We start from the raw sequence: 12,776 nt of genomic DNA, 5'->3' as shown, positions 1-12,776 counted from the left end.
CTAAAATTAGAATACTAAGCAAGTCGGACATGCCCCCGACGATAAACAAAAGAATCCAAAAGCACAAAGTCAAAATAAAAGAATAAAAAATATAAGGCCATCCGGAGGATGGAGGCTGACCACTTTAAACTACTCAACGAATGTGCTAATCCATCTAACACTTCACAAGGATGAAAGAAGTATCTTCGAAACCTATATTATGAAACAACGTAGCATCCTTGGACGGTTAGCGGGGTAAGCGCTAACATGAAACTCAATGGTTATGATAACATAATGCCATGTCTAAAAATCAGTCAAAGCCACAATGTAAACATCCATATACATATACATATACATATATATATATATATATATATATATATATATATATATATGATGTAGGGATAGAACAAGGTTTAAGCATGAGATTTTAAAATTATTATTCTGGACTGTGTATATATAATCATCCTTAAAAGACCCACGAGCTATATGGGTCTGGCTCCCTCCACCGTAAGGGCCCAGTGCATATTAGCTACACAAAACAGAGAAATCCATGGAAGGAACAGGGAATCCACAACCCCATCCATTCCAAAAAATATATAAAGTGTGAACTATGCACAGAATCACAAAGACCCCTACGCCGGCAAATATGGTTCCTAGTATTGGTCTCCCCGAGATCTCTACCTTTCATGATGAGCTACACAACCCCCTTTAAGCTTAATTAAAATATTTGCACATAACTTATCCATTTAGCCAAGTAATTGTCCATTTAGGCATTTACTGCTGGTATCGTCATACCAATTAATTATGCTTGCAAGCTAATAGAATTATGTCATTTCAATTATCCATCAACCCAGTGGAATCCACGACACCCAAGTTTCAATTTAAAACCCATATCATGGTCAATAACGTTTTTCAAAACCATATATATTCCATTAACCTTTTATGCAATGCAATAGTTTTAAAAGTAGTTAAACTATGCTTATAGTCATGTTTCAAAACCAATTTCACAAGGTGGGTTGAGGTGATTACCAATTTTAATACCAAAAATCCATACAATGCGAGAGAATCCACGAACCCCATACCAATTCTCTCGCCCATGCACAAATTCAGTTAAAAATCCATAAGATAAAGCATGAATAATAATGCCAAAATTATGGAAAAACCAACCAAGTAGTAGTCATTCAAATCCCTCAACCCATCAGTCGAAACCCAACAAGTTAATCCATATAAAACATAATTAAACATATGATTTTCATAAAATAAATTTTAGGGAAGAGATACATGCCCTAAGCTCACAAAAATTCATAATCAATTTGATGCTTGGAACCCAGATGATGAATTCTTTATGAAATCATTGAGTTTTCTTCATTTCTAAGTTTTGAGAGTGAAAAAGAGTATTTTGATCCTTGAAAACTGAAGAAAATAAGCATATTTTATGTTTAAGGACCGTACAAGGATGAAAAGACCAAAAATCCCCTCACCCCAAGTGAGAAATTAAAAACTGCATGAAAATTATGCCTTGGAGTGGCACGCCAATATTGCAGAAACTATCCTTCGTGCCATGCCAATATCGTGGAGGGTAGCCTTTGTGACACGACGAACACGTGGAGGTTAACCTCCATGGCACATTGATATCACGGACCCATACTGCCTTGGGATCCCAAAATATCCTCGAACCCTTTTCAAAAATTTCAAAACTTTTCTCGAACACCCTTTTAACATTCTTAAAGACAATTCAAGTGAAAATTAATGTTTCAAATACGAGAAGGTAAAAAAATAAAATGATGGAAATTTTAGGGTATTACAGGCCTAAGCATGCTACTATCGACTTTAACAAAAATAATTCCTATTTTGAATTAAACAACAGCCAATATGTCCAAACAAATCAATTATATTTATTTTTATCAATTTTTAATCCCTCCCCCAATTTCAAGTTAAGCGATATTCATTTGGTTACGAAAATCAATTATTCATCCCTAATATTAATAATGACAAAACACCAAAATAGGGATGAATAATCCTAAAATATCATTAAAAAATTGCAACAAGCAGCCAAATAATGATAGTAACAAATTATTACACAAACCCTCAACACAGAGTCCATGAAATTATAAGAAAAATAAGGGAAAATAAAATTGGAGCCTTATTGTATTTAAAATCATTGCATTATTCAACTGATAATTTAAGAAACGCCATAATACCTCGACTCAACCTCAATAGAGAAAAAATCCTAGCTTCAGTATACGCCTTTCTATTTTGTCATCACAAATCCAGACCAAAAATCTAAAAATAGATAAAACAGGCACTGATTTCGTATGAAATAGGTCTATTTTAGTTATTTTTAAAGGAGGGAGTTTCCACCGATGGAATTACTTATGATTTTCGGCATGAGGCATTTGGTCATTGGGTTTTTGGGGTTTCCAATAATTTTTTGCCGTCGAAACAGTAACAACATTGGCAAAGGGGTATTTGGTCATCAATTTTCGGTGGTGGGGTAGATTTTGGGTTAGATATTTGGGTTATTTTCTTGTGGTAGTTATCGGTGGTCATGTTTTGGGGGAGTTTCGATCTGTATGACAGTGTATTCCGGTGAGAATCTACCAGAATACTTAGAAACAAAGAACCTCATTTCTCTTTGATTTTTCTCTAAACTTTTCACTATTTTATCTCTTATCTCCCTCTTTCGATATCTCCTATTTTATCCTTATCTCTCTATGTTCACCATATTTTTTCCTCACTATTTCTCCCTCAACCCCTCTATTTTTCCTTTTTTTTGTGTGTATATATAGTATGTGTGCATATGTAGCTTCTTCCTCAATCTATGAGGTATGTGTATATGTGTATGTATTTGTGAGGAGAAAAAACATTATGTGTGGGATGAGGTAGGGGGTATATGGTTAGGGGATTGGGTGGTAGGAGAGGCAAGTTATATTTTGTTATGGATTTGTTATTTTTGATAAGAGTAGAAAAGGTATGGTGGGGTTATTGTTTATTTTTGTTTTCTTGTGGGGAAATTATCAAATAGAGTGGGGTGCATAGTAAGGTGAGGAAATGGGTAAATTTGATTTTTGGGAGGGTCAAATTAAATGTCTACATCATGACCATCTTTTATTGTAAACACAAAGTATTTCTAGACTTAGAAGTAGACAACGAGACAAATTTGACCCAACCATTATTCAAAAGAAAAAAATAGAAAGATAGAATGCAACAGAGTCTTGATTTTAGGTATCCTACCTATCCCAGGTCATGTTGGAATTATGTCAAATGTAGTTTCTAGGATTGAAAAGAAGAGGTACTATACCGAGTTGGAGAGTCGAGTGAGGTCCTATCAAGGTTCCGGTCTGTGGCTCTGTCATTACATCAAAAATGGAAATTATAAGTTAAGAAGTTAAATGGAATTTCAAAAAATCCTATCTATGCAGCTTCTCTTGATTCTTAACTTGAGTCTTCAATGTTTTCTCAAAGTGATAAAATATCTGCTTTTCTTAGGGTTGAACTTAAATGTTTATTCTTTCTCCATGCAATAGCTGGTATTGGAGATGAACTTGAAATTAACCATGTTGTTCAGGTGGTACTTCTGAATTTGGATTTGAACTTGAAAATCTTTAACCTATTTTCTAGGCGGACTCCTGACTTACAATTTAAAATCTTTGCGCTATTCTCCAGGTGGGCTCTTGACTTGCCATTTCTTCACCATTTTCTCCAAATGGGCTCCTGATTTGCAATTTTCTTACCCTGATCTCCAGTCGGGCTCATGACTTTCAATTTTCTTTACCCTATTCTCTAGGCGGGCTCCTAAATTTCTATTTCTTCACCCTGTTCTTTAGGCGGGCTCCTGACTTTCTATTTCTTCATCCTATTCTCCAAGTGGGTTCCTGACTTGAAATTTCTTCACCCTATTGTCCAGGCGAGCTCCTGACTTTCAATTTCTTCATCCTATTCTCCAGGTAGATCCTAATTTTCAATTTCTTCACCCCATTCTTCATACGGGCTCCTGACTTGCAATCTCTTCACCCTATTCTCCAGGCGGGCTCCTAAACTCAAAGTCAAAACTAGAACAGAAGTTATCCCAAATAAAGATTATGAGAAAGAAAGATTCTATTTTTGAAAAAATAAAGTCTCATTTTCCAAGAGGGTCATGAATAGAAAGTGAAGTTCCAAATAACATGAATAAAATTTTTTTCCCCAGTTTATCATCAGAAAAATTTTGTGAGTGTCAAACTAAATCAGAACTACTTGCAAAATACATAATACAAAGATGAACAAGACTCGAACCATTAAATGCATCTCTTGAGAGTAAAATTGAATGACCAAGACTAGGAAGTGTGTCTCCTAAAAAATTAAAGTGAGGGACTCTGACTAGAAAGTGAGTTATCTAGGAGAGAAGGTTTAAGTTAGGTAGTGCATCACCTAACAAGTAAAATGTGAAATTCCCAGACAAGGAAGTGCATTTCATAGGGGTTAAAATAAAAGAATTCTACTAGAAGTGTGGCTTCCAGGAGTGAAGGTTCAAGTTAGGAAGTGCCTCACCTAACAAATAAAACATGAAATACCCAGACAAGGAAGTGTGTCTACTAGGGGTTAAATGAAATAATTTGACTAGAAAGTGCATCTTCTAGGAGTAATAGTTCAAGTTAAGAAGTGCATCACCTAACAAACAAAACTGAAATACCCATTCAAGAAAGTGCATCTCCTAGAGGTTAAATGAGATGACTCCTAGAAAGTACATCTTTTATGAGTAAAGGTTCAAGTTAGGAAGTGTGTCACCTAACAAATACAATTTGAATTACCCAGATAAGGAAGTGCGTCTCCTAGGGGTTAAATGGAATGACTTGATTAGAAAGTGTGACTTCTAGGAGTGAAGGTCCAAGTTAGGAAGTGTGGCACCTAACAAATGAAATTTGAAATACCCATACAAGGAAGTATGTCTCCCAAGGTTAAATAAAAGCACTCGACTAGAAAGTGAGACTTCTAGGATTGAAGGTTTAAGTTAGAAAGTGTGTCACCTAATAAATAAAATTTGAAATATCTAGACAAGGAAGTGCGTCTCCTAGGGGTTAAATGAAAATACTCAACTAGAAAGTGAGACTTCTAGGAGTGGAGGTTAAATTAGAGAGTTTGTCACCTAACTAATGAAAAATGAATTACCCAGACAAGGAAGTGTGTCTCCAAGGGGTCAAATGAAAGTACTCGACTAGAAAGTGTAGCTTCTAGGAGTGAAGGTTTAAGCTAGGAAGTGTGTCACCTAGCGAATGAAAACTGAATTATCTAGACAAGGAAGTGTGTCTCCAAGGGATCAAATGGAAGGAGTCAACTAGAAAGTTCATCTTTTAGGAGTAAGGTTCAAGTTAGGAATTATGTCACCTAACAAATGAAACTTGAATTACCCAGACAAGGAAGTGTGTCTCTTAAGGGTTAAATGGAATGACTCGACTAGAAAGTGCATCGTCTAGGAGTAATGGTTTAAGTTAGGAAGTGTATCGCCCCTCAAATAAAACTTTAATTACCCAGACAAGGAAGTGTGTCTTCTAAGGGTTAAATAGAATGGCTCGACTAGAAATCGTATCTTCTAGAAGTAAAGGAACAAGTTAGGAAGTGTGTCACCTAATTTAAATTACCCAAACAAGGAAGTGAGTCTTCTAGTGGTATAATATGATGAGTTTTTATCATAATTTTGACTAACAAACCTGTGTAGCAATACTGCCTGTTGCATTTGCAAAAGTGAAGAATTGCACCTTTTGATATATAGGTTTAAAGCCCTTGATTTAAAGGTAACCTTTGTTTCTGTTTTATACAAAGAAAACTTGTTAGACGTAGTGGCTTATTTGTGGCTTTAGCTTTGTGGAAATCACTCTTTCACTTGCCACATTTAACTTGCTTCAAACTACTGGCATATGTTATTGACTTGTTGTACCATTTATCCAAACTCAAACTATTAACAATGACTCTGAAGCAAAAACAATATCTTTATTTTACTATGCCTCTCAGATAAACCCTTTGAACCTTGATATTTCCACGAATCTCGAAACTTGTCTATTGACAAAACTTTTTACATGCCTTGTTTCGACTTACAATTATGTTTCTTTCATGTACTAGCCTTTTATCCAGCTTTGTGCAATTAATGAATTTGGTAGAAAGTTTTGAAATCCTTTCTCATTTATTTTGACATAGACTTGACTTAAAGACATGAGAAAAATGATAATAATTTTCTATTTGGATGATAGACTCAAAAGAACAAAAAATAGAAATATAGAGAAAAACGAATAGACAATAAATATCCCTTTTTGAAAATGGAGAAAATAAAAAGTTATCTGAATATGACAGTCAACTCAAATGATTATGACATGCATTTGGGATTAAGCTACCTAATCTTTCCATCCAAACTTTTCACCAATTGTTGTTGAGTTAATGATCCTGAAACTGAGTTGCTTCCTTAAACCAATTGCACTCATAGACCTCATTTGGCTAGTGACACCTTGAAGGGTTTTTACCAAAAAGTCTCTCTCATTTTTTATTTCTCTTAACTCACCATCACCTCACGGTGCCTGTGAGATTTTTCACCAATAGGACTCTCTCATTTTTTTATTTCTCTCACTCAACAAGGCCTTATGGTGCCCGTGAGGATTTTCACCGATAAAACTATCTTATTTTTATTTTTCTCAGCTTATCATCACCTTACAGTGTCCATGAGGGTTTTCACGAATAAGACTCTCTTATTTTTTATTTCTTTCAAATCACAGTTGTCTTATGGTACCCGTGAGGGTTTTCACCAATAAGACTCCCTCATTCTCATTTTTCTCCTTATTTCTTATGCTGATAAAGACAAGTAGTACCCTAAAAACAACGTTATATATTCATAGAATTTTTAGCCTTAACATTCTCAAAGATATATCTAAAGGTTTTTCTTTGGTTATAACGTGGCTTTTGGACAGAGTTAGAAAGAAAGGATGGCATGAGGGTCAAACAACACTTCAAATGGGGTGGGACTTACAACTTTTTGAATCGACTCAGAGAAACGAAGATTAACTCCTGGCCCATTTTCTTTAACTGGGTGATTAAAAATTATTTATTTGGTTGGATCGAACCCCAGAGTAGGGATGCCTACGTATTTTATCATAGCAAGAATCAGGTCAAATGTAGTTCAGGCATCTTGTTCTTTTGCTTGGATTTGGTTTCTTTTCTTTTTTTTTTTCTCGTTAAAACTTTTTTTGACTCTATTTTCTTGACATTCTTACCTTTTTTTTGAACTTTTCCTAACTCTATTTTTTTGCTCTACACTTTTTTTTGAACTTTTGCTAACTCCATCTTGATTCCAAAAAAGGGGTACAAAAGAAAAAATAAAACCAAAACTCAAACGGGATAAACAAAGGATGACACAATGTTTGGATAGCAGAATGAAATGCCTTCGTCATATCAATCCTTAAAAATGCAAGTACAAAATATGCAATATGAAAATGGAAGATAAAGATCACATATACCATTTTTCCACCACACTAACTTTAATTAAGAAAATGTGTTACTTCTTCTTCTGCACTTCTCAAACATACAACTCAATCTTTGTACACACCTCACATTGGACGACTCATACATTAGTGGGGCAAATTTTCTTTTGTTTCTCTTGATAGGGAAGATCGTCCATCCATTGTTTGATCCAATTTAAAATGTTTGAGATATACCCTTCAATTGATGACTGGTTATTCTTGTGATTATCAAAGTAATTGCCTTCATCTATTCAAGTGAGGCTTTAACTCGACCACCCAACATCTCAATACTCTATCTATTTCCCAGATGCTCTTTTTATTTCTGATTCAATGTTTCATTAGTAAACTGAATTTTAAGATCTGGTCAAAAATTTCACAAGCTTGTCATATCACTAGAATTAATCATAAAATAAACAATGTAAAGAAGAGAAACAAATAAGACAAAATAAAAAAGAAAAAGGGACACTACATTTCATTGAAAGAAAAGATAGGAGGGTTCCAACAAAGACGATAAAAAAATCAAATAAAATAGATCCCAAACTACAACCCTGACATAATTTGGAACACAAAAAGGAAAACAAAACAAACTACCAACAATCCTTTCTAGTAAGAAGAGGAATAACTTCCCAATTGCTGAGCTTGACATCTTAGCCACCGATTTGCACATTATCATGACTAGATCTTTCACCACTATAAATGTCCTGCACCATGATCTATTTATCTTGAATATCCTTTCTATTATCCTTTTCAAAGAACGATAATTTTTGATATTGTGACCTTGAACATTAGAAGGATATGCACATTGTATATTAGGGTTAAAATTCCTTGAATGTGGGTCAGGAGCATACCCAAGAAGAGGAGTGATCATGCCCCAGTATATCAATTTCTAGAACAAACTGATATATGATTCCCCAATTAGTGTGAAACCATCCCTTGGCTTTGGCTTCTTTGCATTTTCTGGCCTAGGAAGAGAATTGGGTCTAGAAAGACTTTGGTGTGTTATGGGGTTGGAGAATGATTTTGAGGAGTTCGTGCGAGCCATTGTAGGTAAGCCGGGGGTTGAACATATGTTTGTGCATAATTTGGGAAGGATAGTGATGTTGGGGTGATTGTATGGAACTTGGGTATAAAATTAGGCTTGAGACTAAAAGTAATGATGAGGTGATCTTCTTAGATGTGCACGTGGTCCAGCTACAACAACGACTACATCTTCCTTCTTCTTTTTTCCTCTAAAAGTCCCTGAACCACTTTGAATTGCTTGAGTAGTGGCATTTAATGTAGCAAAAGTCACAATTCGATCGGTCTTAATCCTATCATCTATATCTTTCCTATTTTGAGGACCTCAGTAAATGGGTTGCCTAATGCTGGTAATAGGTGTTGAAAGTATGTATCATCCTGTGCTTGAATAAACACATTCACCATCTTGTTTTCTTTCATTCGCCATCTAATGGCATATTCCCTGAAACTTTCAACACTCTTCTTTGTCATGCTGGTCAAGGAATTTTCATCGGAGATCAAGTCAATATTGTATTGAAATTGTTGCATAAATTCATTAGCCATTTCATCTTAACTGTTCCACTTAATAATGTCTTGTTCAACAAATCATTCGGAGGCTAAACCTGCTACACTTTTCCCCAAATAAGCCATAAATTTTTCTTTCCCTCCAGCACCCCTCAATTGATTGCAATAACTTCTCAAATATGCTACGGGATTGTTGTGTCCATCATACTTCTCAGACTTTGGCATCTTAAAGTCATGAGGAAAGTTAACACTTGGAAACATGCACAAGTCCTTATATGAGACACTTTTGTACCCTTAAGTCCTTATTAGTTTTTCATAGCCAGTTCTAAACTTTTCAACTTTTTAGTTATTTCTTCTTTTTTATCTGTCATAACAGACTTCTCAACGTTAAGAGAAAATTCATAGGTTTGAGTGTAGCCATAAGGATCAATCAACTTAAGCGTAGGCTCAAGATCATAATGTTGATCACCAGGAATATTCAATGCAGGATCACTTGCAGAGTGGGGAAGCATAATCGTTGGATGGACATCAGAAGTAGAAGCTTCTTGTAGAGATGGAGCCGCAAAAATAAAAATTACAGGTGGAGTCGAGTATATGGTAGTTTTGTGTTCAAGGGATAGAAAATAAATACTGAAAGTGTTGGGATAGTGTTGCCCCAAAGTAAGCCGTAATGCATATTGTAGCGTGTCAACAGAAATAGAAAATTGGGCATGTGACACTGGAGGTAAGATAGAAAGATTTTCCAAATTATCAGTGGGAAATGAAGGATGAGGCAACCCATTAGCCCAAACTCGATGCATTTATATCATTTGTTGCCTAAATTTCAAGATCTCTTCTCTGATTCTTCAAATTCTTTGCCTGATCAGTGACAAAAATCTCAGTATCCTTGTTGGCCATAGCTAACTTTCTTTCGGACTTGGTGTAATATGAAGGACCTGCCAAAATGTCCAAATCAACCACCTTAAACTAACTGAATAATAGAAATAACAAAGGCATTAGAATGCAATACTTATTCAAAACTCTTTTTATTTTTTTCTATTTGAAAAGATCGCTGAATCCTAGAAGGGCACCTACATATCTCACCATCGAGATAGGAGAATCAGATTTACATAGTTCGTGAAGGTTTAGAACAAAATAATCAATCAAACTCGTTTTTCATTTTTGAACAATTTTCAAAAGAAGTTGGGTGAAAATCATTTTTGAGTATTTCAACTCGAAATTGCTTATTAAAAATGAAGACTATGATTACCAAAGAAAATCTTTTTGAGTTTTCGATTTTGAATTTCATATGAAAATGAATCCTAAAACTTATTAAAGGATAATCTAGTTTTGTATTTTATTTTATAGAGGCATATGAAATACCTAATCTAAATAAAGTGCGAAGAAAAACCTTTTAAATGTTTTAAATAAGATCACCGAATCCAAGAAGGGTTGCCAACGTATCTCACTCCCGAGAGAGTAGAATCGGGTGTGCTTAGTTGCTCTAGATTGGATGATTAAAGATTAATTAATAGACTGAACCACCACTTGAGACACAACAAAAACAGATAATGAAAAACGTCAATAATTTATTTTTTTTGAGTTTTCAATTTGGGACTTCATATAATAATGACACTAGCAACTACAAAAGAAAAATCTATTTGTACTTTCAGATGAAATTGTTCAAAAATAAAGCACCACCACAAATAAAATCTTGATGTAGAGAACATATAAAGATACTAAAAGGAAAAATCTTTTTTGGCATTTTTCTTATATAAAATGTACAAAAACTTCTAAAACAATTTTTTGACTTCTCCTGTGTAGAAATGTATGAGGCTCACATAAAAGAAAAATCTTTTTTGACATTTTTAAGTTATGAAGCATGCTAAAAAAATAAAGAAAAAAATCATTTTGATGTTTTATTTTTTTGTTGAGAAAATGTGTGCAAAAGGTTAAAAAAAATCTTTTTGAATTTATAACTTTGAAAACAAAAGTCATTGAGAACTCCTATAAACTACGAAACTCTTTTTCTTTCTTTACTTTTTCTTTTGACCTTTTCTTGCCTACACACACTTTTTTCCTTAATTTCAGCACATACTTCTCTAAATCAATTCGTGAAATGATATTTTTACCCTCAAAGATACAACAAGTAACACATAAGAATGCTTAGGTGTAAGTCACCTACAAAGGACCAAACTGGTACCGCTAGGTCTCAACATGATGAAAATAAAAATAACATAAAGGTCTATCTAGGTTGGGGTTCGACAAACAAGATTGCTCAGGGGAGTGTATGGTCGATAGTAGTTGCGATTACTTTCCACCTACTCCATACGTCTTGTGAATCCTCTTCCTAAAATAAAGGCGACTCAATGAAAGTTTGTGTACATGATGTGTACTCTGGCTTGTTTCAAAGAAATGACTCAGGATAATGCATATGATGACAGATTAAAGAGCATGTAGGCATCCAACAATGATAAAATGATAGCACAAATAAAATGTCTATAAACCTATAGTGCCAAACAAAGTCGATACCATTCAAATAAAAATGAAGCTCAAATTCTAAAAAAATTCCCAACAGAGTCGTCAGAGATGTCACACCTTTTTTTTATCAAAAAAAATTGACTTTTAATGCTCAAAAAGGTTTTAAATATTAAAGTGACAAAAGAAAATGTGTTTCAAAAAAGTAATTTAAACTTAAACTCAGAGTCACCACTTGGCATAAATCTGGTGTGCCAAGTCACCTTTGGAAATTCTTTTTCAAAAACGATTTGACTTTTAAAATTGATTCACGAACAGAGATTTCGCTTAAGGAATTCTTTTGACCGAAGGAAAGGTGTTAGGAATCTCTTGATTCCGTGGTTCTACCACGGTCACTCCGTAAGGTTATATCGACTAATATGACACTATGAGATTATAAACTCACAAAGAAGATCAGTAACACTGCTCCAAAAAGCTTTGTTGAGGTTTTCTAGTGTCACAGGGTTGCAGGCAAACATAGGAAAGAGTTCAATCTACTTTTCTAGAACTCAACCACAGGTGAAACGGAATATTCTTGATTACTTGGGCTATGTATAAGGTAGATTAGCTTTTAAGTACCTTGGGGTGCCCCTCTCTTCAAAAAAGCTCACTATTGACCAACGTTTGCAACTGGTTGGTAAAATAGTAGAGAAAATGAATTGTTGGAGTGCCAAACTACTATCATATGCAGACAGATTACAGTTGATAAAGTCTGTGGCCTTTGGCTTTCAAACTTACTGGGCACAGATTTTCCTGCTGCCAAAGAGAATGATGAAACTGATAACAGGTCTATGCAGAGTGTTCTTGTGGACCGGTGCTACCTTGACATCAAAAAAGGCACTTGTATCTTGGAAAAAGATTTGCCTTCCTAAATTTGCAAGTGGTTTAAATATTTTGAATATTTATTTGTGGAATAAAGCTGCAATCACTAAATATCTCTAAGCATTAATTGAAAAGAAAGATAACTTATGGATAAAGAGGGTTCATGCCTATTACTTGAAGTATGACAATGTGGAATCCTATGATTGTCCAAAAATGCCACTTGGGCAATCAGGAAGATCATCTGCACAAAACAACATATTATGGAGGCTCCAGGACTACAAAGTGACTTGAAGGCTAGGTTGAAGGCATGTGTTATAGGAGGAACATTCACTATCAAGAAGATATATAATGCCCTTACCCCCCAGCTTCTAAAGGTCCCTTGGAAAGGCATCATCCTAAATCATTCAGTGCACCCAAAGAACAAATTCATTATTAGGTTTGCATTGTTGCATAGAGTATCTACTATTGAGAGGT

Source organism: Capsicum annuum, chromosome 1, assembly GCF_002878395.1.
Source record: "Capsicum annuum cultivar UCD-10X-F1 chromosome 1, UCD10Xv1.1, whole genome shotgun sequence".
NCBI lineage: Eukaryota > Viridiplantae > Streptophyta > Magnoliopsida > Solanales > Solanaceae > Capsicum > Capsicum annuum.
The sequence above is the reverse complement of the archived record's forward strand: the minus strand, read 5'-3'. Positions refer to the sequence as shown.